The following is a 9724-nucleotide window of genomic DNA, read 5'->3' on the forward strand; positions in this document are numbered from 1 at the left end:
TCGGATAAATTCTGTTTGGTATTCTTTGAGTTTGGTCAGGATTCGGTGTGCGTTCGTACCAACCGTGCCTCTTTGGAGATTCCAGCATGCTGTTTGGGAATCTGTTAACATTGCCAACGGTTCCCTTGATTTCCCTCCCTCCTGGATGACGAGTGCGATGGCAACTTCCTCCTCTTCAGTAATGTAGCTGGGGGATACCGACACTCTGGAGGTTTTTGTTCCTCTGCAGCCGGTCACCACTGATAGGGCTTTCTTAGCGTTGCTTGTGTGGAACGCGGCGTCGGTAAATCGGGGTGCATTCACAAAGCTGCATTTCCTTTCGGTGTATTGGGCCCTTGCCTGTCTCCTGCCGGAGTGGAGGTTCGGGTCCATGTTTCGGGGGAGCACGGTTACCCGGTACCAGCTTCTGATGGCGCGGGGTAACTGTTGTGTTTGTTTGTGGGCTTGGAGTTAGACGTTCTAACCAAGTTTCTCAAGTGCGTTCCTGCATGAGGGTGCTTGGAGGAGCCCACTTTTCTGCGAGATGAGTTGAGCTTCGGCTATTTCCTCAAAGGTATTATGAAGCCCTACGGCCAGAAGTTTCTCATTTGAAGTGCTCTTTGGTAGGCGTAGGGCTATTTTGAATGCCGTTTTTATGATTGCATCTGTTTTTTTCATTCTTCGCATTAATTAGGGTGTAGTAGGGCAGGCTGTTACCCTGCTGACTATCAGGCTCTTCAGCAGGCTGAGTGTGTTTCCTTCCTTCATGCCCCTTCTTCACTTTGCTACTCGGGCTATCATACCGGAGATTTGTTGGGCCGTTGTTTTGAATAGGATGAGGGCATGTTGACTTCTTTGATAGGATCGGAGCCACATCCCTAGAATCCGTACAGTCATTTTCTCGGCATGTCGCCTTCATCGATTTTGACTTCTATGCGGAGGTTAGGTTCTGGGGGTACCGCTCGGTTTCCTTTCCCTTTCAATATTCTTATAGTTTCAGATTTTCCGGGTGAGCACTGGAGTACTCTTTGACGCGCGTACTCTTCGGTTGTAGTGGCTGCTGTTTGTTGCTGTTCCTCCTTTTCGGCCAGGGAGCCCTTAGTTCTTGATATCGTGATATCATCCGTGTAGAAGGCATGTCTGATTTCATTGATGTTTCGGAGTTTTCTGGCCAGGCAGATTATGGGAATATTGAATAGAATGGGTGAGATTACTGCTCCCTGAGGGGTCTCCTTGTTTGGTGGGTTGAAGGTTATGCTTTGCAAATCTCCGAGCTTTACCTCTGCTGTACTTTGGCTCAGGAAGCTTCGTACTTAATTGCCCGTTCGCTTCTCGCAGTTGGTGTTTGCTGGTCTTTCCAATCTTCCTTCGTGACTCACGTTCTCAAAAGCCCCTTCGATATCTATGGCTAGGACAAACTGTTCGCCTGCATTTGGGATGTTAGTGAGTACCTCTTGCTTTAGTTGGAGCAAGATGCCTTGGGTCGCGAGCTGTGCTCGGAAACCGTACGTAGTATCCGGCATCTGCCCACTCTCTTCCAGGTACTGTTGCAGTACAGTGGTCACTTATGAATTTTGTGAGAGCGACTACGACTGTGTTGCTCATGTTTCTGATGGCGGCATTAGTTCTATACGACCCACCCCCCTGCCATGTATCTTGACGAGCTTGGTATAGTCGCTCTGACTTCTGCAACCGTGTTGGGCTCGTCTAGCCCTATATTTAGGGTTCCCTGTAATTTTCTTCATATGGGGGATAGGGGTGACGTCCTCGTGTAGTGAATAAGAGAACAAAGAAAACTCTTTTGCGCCTGTCCCAGTGCGCGTGATCAGGCTTCGTGTACTGCTGGTGCGACGTCGATTGTGTGAGACGTTATTGTCTTATAATAAACCGTCATACTACACTTGGTGGAGGTTCTGAAATCCCCGACCTCCCCTGGAGCTTTGCAGCCGAGCGTTGCCAACTGCTCCAGCCGCTACCATGATCGAGGCTTCCAACAATCAGCCTGGAGCACCCGCCGCCCCCATAATTTGCGGCGCCGTCAAGCGGAAGCGGGACCCTCCTGTCTTTAGTGGATCAGATGAGAGTGACCTGGAAGAATGGCTTTCTACCTATGAGCGCGTCACTAATCACAACAAGTGGGATGACCCGACGAACCTACGTACCGTCATCTTTTATCTTGCTAACGTAGCGAACCTCTAGTTCCCCAATCATGAGCGGGATCTACAAACCTGATCCACTTTCAAGACAGCGTTCACGGAAGTCTTAGACCATCCGACCTTGCGAAAACACTGTGCTAAACAGCGTCTACGCTAGCGCGCTCAACGACCCGGTGAGACTTACACAAGCTACATAGAGGATGTCGTCGATATTCGATTCCAGCGTAAGTGGAGAGGACAAGGTGAAGCGTATCCTCAAGGCCATCGAGCACGACGCATTTAAAATGCTTCTAGCACGAAACCCTACTTCTGTCACTGCTGTGGTGACTCTTTACCAGAGCTTCGAGTAACTGTGTCGACAAAGGGTCCTAGCGCGCAGCACTGTTGCACCTGGCGACTCTCTCTCGGGGCTCACGCTTCCCTGCAACTCCACGTCCGCACCATCGCTCTCCGTTCAGGTTAATGATTTCATTCGTGAGGAGGTGGCGCGCCAACTGTCTATGCTGCCTCTCAGCGATCAACCTCTCCAGCCAGACACATCTCTGGCTGCTCCCATTAGACGGGCCATTCTCGAGAAACTTGCTGAGTCACTACATTTGGCTCAACCCTATCCTCCCGTGGATGCGCCTCTGACCTATGCTGCAGTCGTAGCGCGACTTGTGCTGCCCACATTCGTGCCTCTCGCGTCAATGCGACCTCAAGCTGTGCCGCCTCCTGCGTCGTCCCCATTTCAGCCTCGAAGCCAAGTTCAGAACCCTTGGCGCGCATGTGACAACCGGTCCGTATGTTTCGCTTGCGGATTCGGCGGTCACGTCGCGTGCGTCTGCCATCGTGGTATGCCACCTGCTAACCCTGCTGTCGCAACGCCTGGATGTGGCTATTCCCACGATTCTACCGGGCATGACATGCACCCCAACCCAGAGTTTTCGCCGTCTCCTCCACGCCCTTTCGGCACCCATCTTTCTCCGTCACCGCGTCGTCACTCGCTTTCCCCCTTACGTCGTCGCCCGTCACCTAGCGAGGGAATCTAGTTGCTGCAGTTCTGCAAGCATGAAGTGCAAGCTTCGCGACTTCTACAAGGCCTGCACAGTCACCACGCCATTTATTGGATGTTTTGGTCGAAGGAACCGCCACAACTGCGCTTGCTGATACTGGGCTACAGATTCTGTCACAGACGAAAACCTTTGCAGTACCCTCCACAAGGTCACAACACCGTTGTCTGGTATGCTTTTTTTTATTCACATACCCTAAGGGTATGTGAATGTTCTTAGGGTATTACATAAGGGTATTAGGTATTACATAAGGGGTTAAAAAAACCAATAGAGTGATCATATTGCATAACAGTGAAAAACCAGAAAAGCATGAACAAACATGCGCTCAGGAAAACGGGAAACATATCAGGATAAAAGAAGTGTTTGAGAACACGCACACACGTGGACCACAATGCTTAAGACAATGTAAAAAGGAATACACTTCTGATAATTATCTATTAAGGACCAGCACTAGTAAGCACTTCAGTTTGCTCACAAATGCGTCGTAATTATTTTCGGAAACGATTTCTGCAGGCAGTTTATTCCAATGATAAATGACAAGGAACAATGGCGAATGACGCATAAGTTTGGTGTGAGCTATCTTGGGTTGCACTTTGAGGCAGAGGTCTAATCGGGGGATGCGATGTGCTGGTTTGATATGAGATTCTGTGAACAGTGAAGGATTGTGATAGAGCTTGTGAAATTGGCATAGCAGGGTGGCAATTCGCTTCTTAAGTCAGCTTAAGTTTAGAGGTGATTTAATATCTTTGATGCTGGAGTAACGAGCGTATTTCCTTGCGATAAACCTAGAAGCTTTAATTTGAAGTGATTCCAGTTTATCGGCAAGATAAGCTTAATTGATGCGGGTTCCAGGTGAAACCGGTATATTCTAGTTGTGATCTCACTAAAGTTGTTTATGCTAATAGTTTGGTCGCCTGATTTGCAAAGAACAAGTTACGCCTAATGAAACCGAGGCTTTTGGATGCTTAGGTGCCTATATATTCAATGTGTTTGTGCCATGTCAAATCAGAAGAAATGTGGACACCTAAGTATTTGATTGCAGGAACTTTTTTAATGACCACGTTACCGATAGAATAAAAGATGGGTCAGTGATTCTACGCACCGCGACTGCGTAGCATATAGCACCGCTTGCTCAATGTACCGCAAGGGTGGTCATTGATGGCATTGTATATGTTGAATTTTTCGTGATGTCTTCGTATTCACATGACATCATTCTCGGCTGGGACTTCTTGTCTCACCATCGTGCCATCATCGACTGTGTCCAGTCTTAAGTGGCGCTTTTAACGCTTGCCGTGGCCCGCTGTCTGATTCTTCTGCAAATAATAGTGCCAAGCTCACCGTTCCATCCGATACTTACATACCACCCGAAATGTCGGTTCTTGTGCCCGTATCTTGCTCCACCACGCCAGACGCTACAGCACGTTTTACACCGTCGCCTATTGTTCTACGTTGCAAGGCTCTACGTCTCCCCCCGTTTGCTGTCCTATACACTATATCTGGATTATCCGCTATCCTTGTATGTAACCCGTCTCAATACCCTGTGAACTTACTGCGCGGAGAATCACTAAGTCGTGTTCAGTTCCTTGACCCGCTTAACATGCTCGTTACTTCTGACGACACGGCCTATAATTAGCTCGACGTGCTCACTTCTCCCGTGCTGTGCCCATCATCATCATCAACAACATTGTCTTCGTCGTCGTTGTCATCGGCAGACGTTCTTAAATCTGTCTTGGACGCCGACCTGCCATCTCCGTGTCGTCAGCAAGTCCTCGCGCTTCAGACTTTTCGCTCATCGTTTGATTGCGACCGACCATCCCTGGGACGTACGGTGACCGTCACTCACAGCGTCCAGACTGGCTCCCATCCCCCATTACGCCAGCGACCATATATATCGCGTGTCGGCAGCCGAACAACAGATAATTAAGAAGCAAGTCGACGATACGCTGCACCATTTGCCCTTCCCACAGTCCTTGGGCGTCTCCTGTAGTATTAGTACGCAAGAAGGACGAGGCAATACGCATCTGTGTGGATTACCGTCGGCTCAGTAAGATCACTCGTAAAGATGTCTATCCGCTGCCTCGAATAGATGACGCCCTCGACTCCTTACAAGGCGCGGAGTACTCATCTTTAGATCTTCGCTCCGGCTATTAGCAAGTGCCGATGGCTGAAGATGACTGTGAGAAGACAGTTTTCATCACGCCCGATGGATTGTACGAATGTAGCGTAATGCCATTCGTGCTCTGCAACGCGCCCGCTACTTTCGAGCGTACATCTATGATGGACGCCATCCTTCGTAACTAAAAGTGGAAAACATGCCTGTGCTACCTTTATGACATATTCATGTCTTCGCCACATTTCCCGACGAACCTGCTCGCTTTCGTGAGATACCTGGCCTGCCTCACCCCTGCCGGCCTCCAACTCAACATCAAAACGTGCCATTTTGCTGCCTGTAAGTTAACAATATTGGGACAAGTTGTATCGAAGGACAGTGTGCTTCATTACCCAGCCAAGACTCTCGCGGTCGAAGTGTTTCCGGTACCCACTGCTCTTAAGGCACTCTGCAGCTTTATAGGGCTCTGCTCTCATTTTCGACGTATTCTGCGCAATTTTGCAATTATCATCGCGCCACTGACAAATTTGCTTGCCGCTACCAACTGCATCTCTGCGTGGTCACCTTCGTGTGACGATCGAAGCCTTCAAGCAACTACGTCGCCTACTTATTTCGTCGCCAATTCTTCGACACTACGATCCCACAGCGCCTACAGAGGTACACACAGACGCCAGCGGCATCGGACTTGGTGCAGTCCTCGCACAACGGACAGTCCGCTGCCTTGTCCGGCTAGGTTCTTCGATCGTGTCGGCATAGACCTATACGGACCACTTTCCTGCAGCTCCTCTGGTAGGCGATGAATAATTATAGGTGTCGACCACTTGACCACGCCGAGACTGCCGCACTCCTGGCGGCGTTTCCGCGCGAAGTTGCGTTTTTCATCTTGCGGAACTTCGTTCTTCGGCATGGCACCCCACGCGAACCGCTCAGCGACAGGGGGCATGTCTTCTTCTCCGAAGTAATCGAAACACTTCTCACTGCTTGCACCATCGTTTACCGCAAACCTACAGCCTACCACCCGCACATGAACGGCTTGACAGAGAGGTTCAACCGCAGACTCTGTGACATGTTGACTATGTATGTCATCTCGGCTCACAGTAACTTGGACATTGCTTTGCCGTTCGTAACGTATGCCTATAATACTGCTACACAAGCTACCACTGGCTTTTCGCCATTGTTTCTGCTATATGGACGGGAGCCCTTGTGTACTATGGACACACTGCTCACATACAGAGCCGACGCTTCCGAATGCACGCCAGTGGCTGAAGCCGCCAAATACGCAGATAACTGCAGGCAGCTCGCTCGTGCCCTTACGACCACCGCTCAAGGTCGCCAAAAGCTGCGACATGACAGTTGCGTGCCTACACCATGTTTTCCGACTGGTTCCCTGGTTTGGTTGTGGGTCCCACCTCGCAGCCTTGGCCTTTAAACCCAGCTTCTTGTACGCTGTGATGGCCCCTATCACATCATAGACAGTACCTCCGCTGTCAACTACGTGGTCGAACCTGTGGCGCCCTCACCCCACCTTAGACATCGTGGGCGTGACGAGGTTCACGTCAGCCGACTTACGCCCCCATACTATGACCCCCTGATCCTACCTACACCGAAAGTCGCTAGGATGGCTCATCTTCTCTCCCGGGGGGCATTCTAGTGAATAACAGGAAAGAATAAAACGCTCTTGCACCTGTCGCTGTGCGTGCAATCAGCGCTCGTGTACTACCGGTGCGACTTCGATTGTGTGACGCGTTAGTGTCCTAGAATAAATCGTCATACTACACACGCAACATCTGAGGCGTGGTTCCTTAATGATGCCTTGTTTTGTGCCTGGGAGGGTGTGCACTATCCTTTCCGAGGACTCTTCGCCTTCGCCTTCGGTTTCTTGTGGGTCTATAGTTGCCATAAAGATTAGCCACGTTTTGGCTGGGCCGAGGGTCCCGGCGATGGAGTCACAATATTTCTCCCAGTTTATTGTCGCTGGCTTGTATGCGTACTCCTCGGCTGTATGGGTCATCTCTGCAATTCTGAGTTTAAGTTTCCTAATTATGCTTCTGTGTCTTCCATATTTTCGTGAGGCTCCTTCTAGCTTTCCACAGGTGGAGTAAGTGTAGGTCTAATTCGAGGGTCTCGTTCGTTCTTGTGATTCTTTCATGAATTTGTGTTTCCGGTTACGAATCTATTGGCACGATTTATTTGAGTTTGCAATTTGATTGGAAGTGGAAGTTTGTGCGTATCAAAACCCACCCGAATCTATTATTTTGGCCCTTCCAATCTGGCGCCGTACCTTCCCAGTTTGGATGACTGTGCTCACCACAAAGTGATCCCTGCCTAGATTACTGAGTATTTGTCCGTACTACCCTGTCACAGTTCTTTACTATGGTCAGATTCGGGGTTGTGTCTCTACGCTATTACTCACCCATGTAGCTATGGCTGCGTCCGTTATTAGCGTCATATGCCTAGTTGGTCGATCGAACTAGACATGACTAGTTGTCTAGGATGTCCGTGCCCTTAATGTCCTGTTTCGGGTATCTCCAGCTAGGACCTTGGGCGTTGAAGTCGCCTGCAATCGCTTCCAGGTTGCCCGTAGCAAAGTGAATGGCCTTCTTTTGCAGTTTACTAAAATGTGCCTTCCTTTGGAGAGGAGAACTATAGATATTTAGTACGAAGGCGCTCTTCTTTCTATGGCCTTTGTATATGATTTCCACGATGAGATGAGAGGTTTCTGCTTCAGCGATGGAGTTGTGCCGAATTGCAGTGATTCACTTTTCTACGAGTGTAGGTACTTTTCAATCGTTGTCGTTTGTGATGCACACTTCGTATCCTTGGAGAGTAGGTGGAGCACCAGCCTCTTGAGAGGCTATGATTCCCAACGGGGTTTGTTGAGTGGCCACCAGTTGTGTTAATAGTCCCTTCTTGCGGTGGTACCCGCGGTAGTTCCACTGCCATATTTCAAAGCTTTTTTTGTTCGTGTTCTTTTGTCTAGTTATGGTTGCTTTCTTGGGACATAGCTGTGAGACTTGGTATGCTGCATACTGTTTCTCGGCTCATTCTCTGATTGCGCTTCCTGTGGTTTGTTTGCGGATCGTCTTAATTATTTCGATCTGGTAAGCCTGCAGTTTTTGTTCGAATGTATAGTTTCTAGGTGTTGCATTTGTTGTGTTAGTTGTGTTGTCACTGTGATGCGTGGTAGTATTTGAATGAGCATCTCCTGAATTTGCTTCTTTCGTGTTTCCATTAGTTCCTGTGTCTCTTTCGATGGTCTATGCCGTTCAGATGGAGCGGCTTGCTGCTGTTGTGGCGTTGGGATTGTTGCTTCCAAATCACCTAGTCTTATTCTCATAAGAACAAGCTCTATTTCTGGTTAATTGTGTTATGTTTGGTTGTGGCTTATGGGGAGGGGGGGGGTTGCGACTGCTCCCCTGCTCACCTCGGTGCTAGTGGTTTCTTTCTCCTTTTGCTGTTGTGGCTTGGTGTCGGTTTGCTTCTTGGCTCTGGAGCCGGACTTCGTCCTGGACCCGGATCAAGGGGAGAGGAGAGGACCTAGGGCGATGAGGAGCCGTCGCGGTCCGAGCTGAGCCACCGTTTCCTCGGGATGGTCTCCGCCCTGTGGCGGCTTTGATATTCGGCAGTCTTTGACGGTTGAGTAGGTAGTCGGCCTCGTGGCGGCACACGCTCAAGTTTGTTGCGACACTCAAGAGCGGTGGTAACATCCCCCGTTGATCGCCTCGTCACGCAATAGGAAGTCCTCCTCGACGCCTGAAGCATCTCTATTTGGTCTTCGTGTTCGTGGTATGTCTCTATTTCGGCCCCCTTGGTGGTCCAGGTCGTTGTCCGATGGATTTCTCTTCGCCTCGTAGCGGTTAGACCGCGTACTGGCGCCCGGGGACCCGCGTTCCCATCCGGCCAGCAGTGCTGCCGTGGCGGTTCAACGTGGTAGGGCGAAATGTGGAAATTCTAGGAAAAGCAGAACTTGCCTTGCCAAAAATTTAGTATCGGCGTGTTTCTGGGTCATCCGATACCTCTGGGTCAAATTTGGTGGTGGTCCGATGATTTTGGCTGCTGTGGTGGTCACTCGAACGCAGAACCGATGTGTGTGGGTCCACTGACTTCGACGTTCGCAGCATCCTCACCCTATCACCCAACACTTTTTATTGCGATAGAAATTGTATGGATAATCCAGGCGCATTTCTGTTGTCGACGTCGGCGTGATGTTCCGTACAAATTCCAAGAGCGATAACATCGCCGCAGCGCGCCGTATGCTGTATGTGCGAGGGAAAACGTGCGAGAGTGAGCCGACGGTGGGGGCTCAATCTCGCGCGCTCTAGGGACGAAAGCGGGGACGAAGTGCACCGTCTTCCGGGGGGAGAGGGAGGGATGGGGGGCGTTCTACTATGGCGGCGGCTGCGTATGGCACGGTCGCGCGGGCCCTA

This window comes from Dermacentor variabilis, chromosome 3 (genome assembly GCF_050947875.1).
Source record: "Dermacentor variabilis isolate Ectoservices chromosome 3, ASM5094787v1, whole genome shotgun sequence".
Classification (NCBI taxonomy): Eukaryota; Metazoa; Arthropoda; class Arachnida; order Ixodida; family Ixodidae; genus Dermacentor; species Dermacentor variabilis.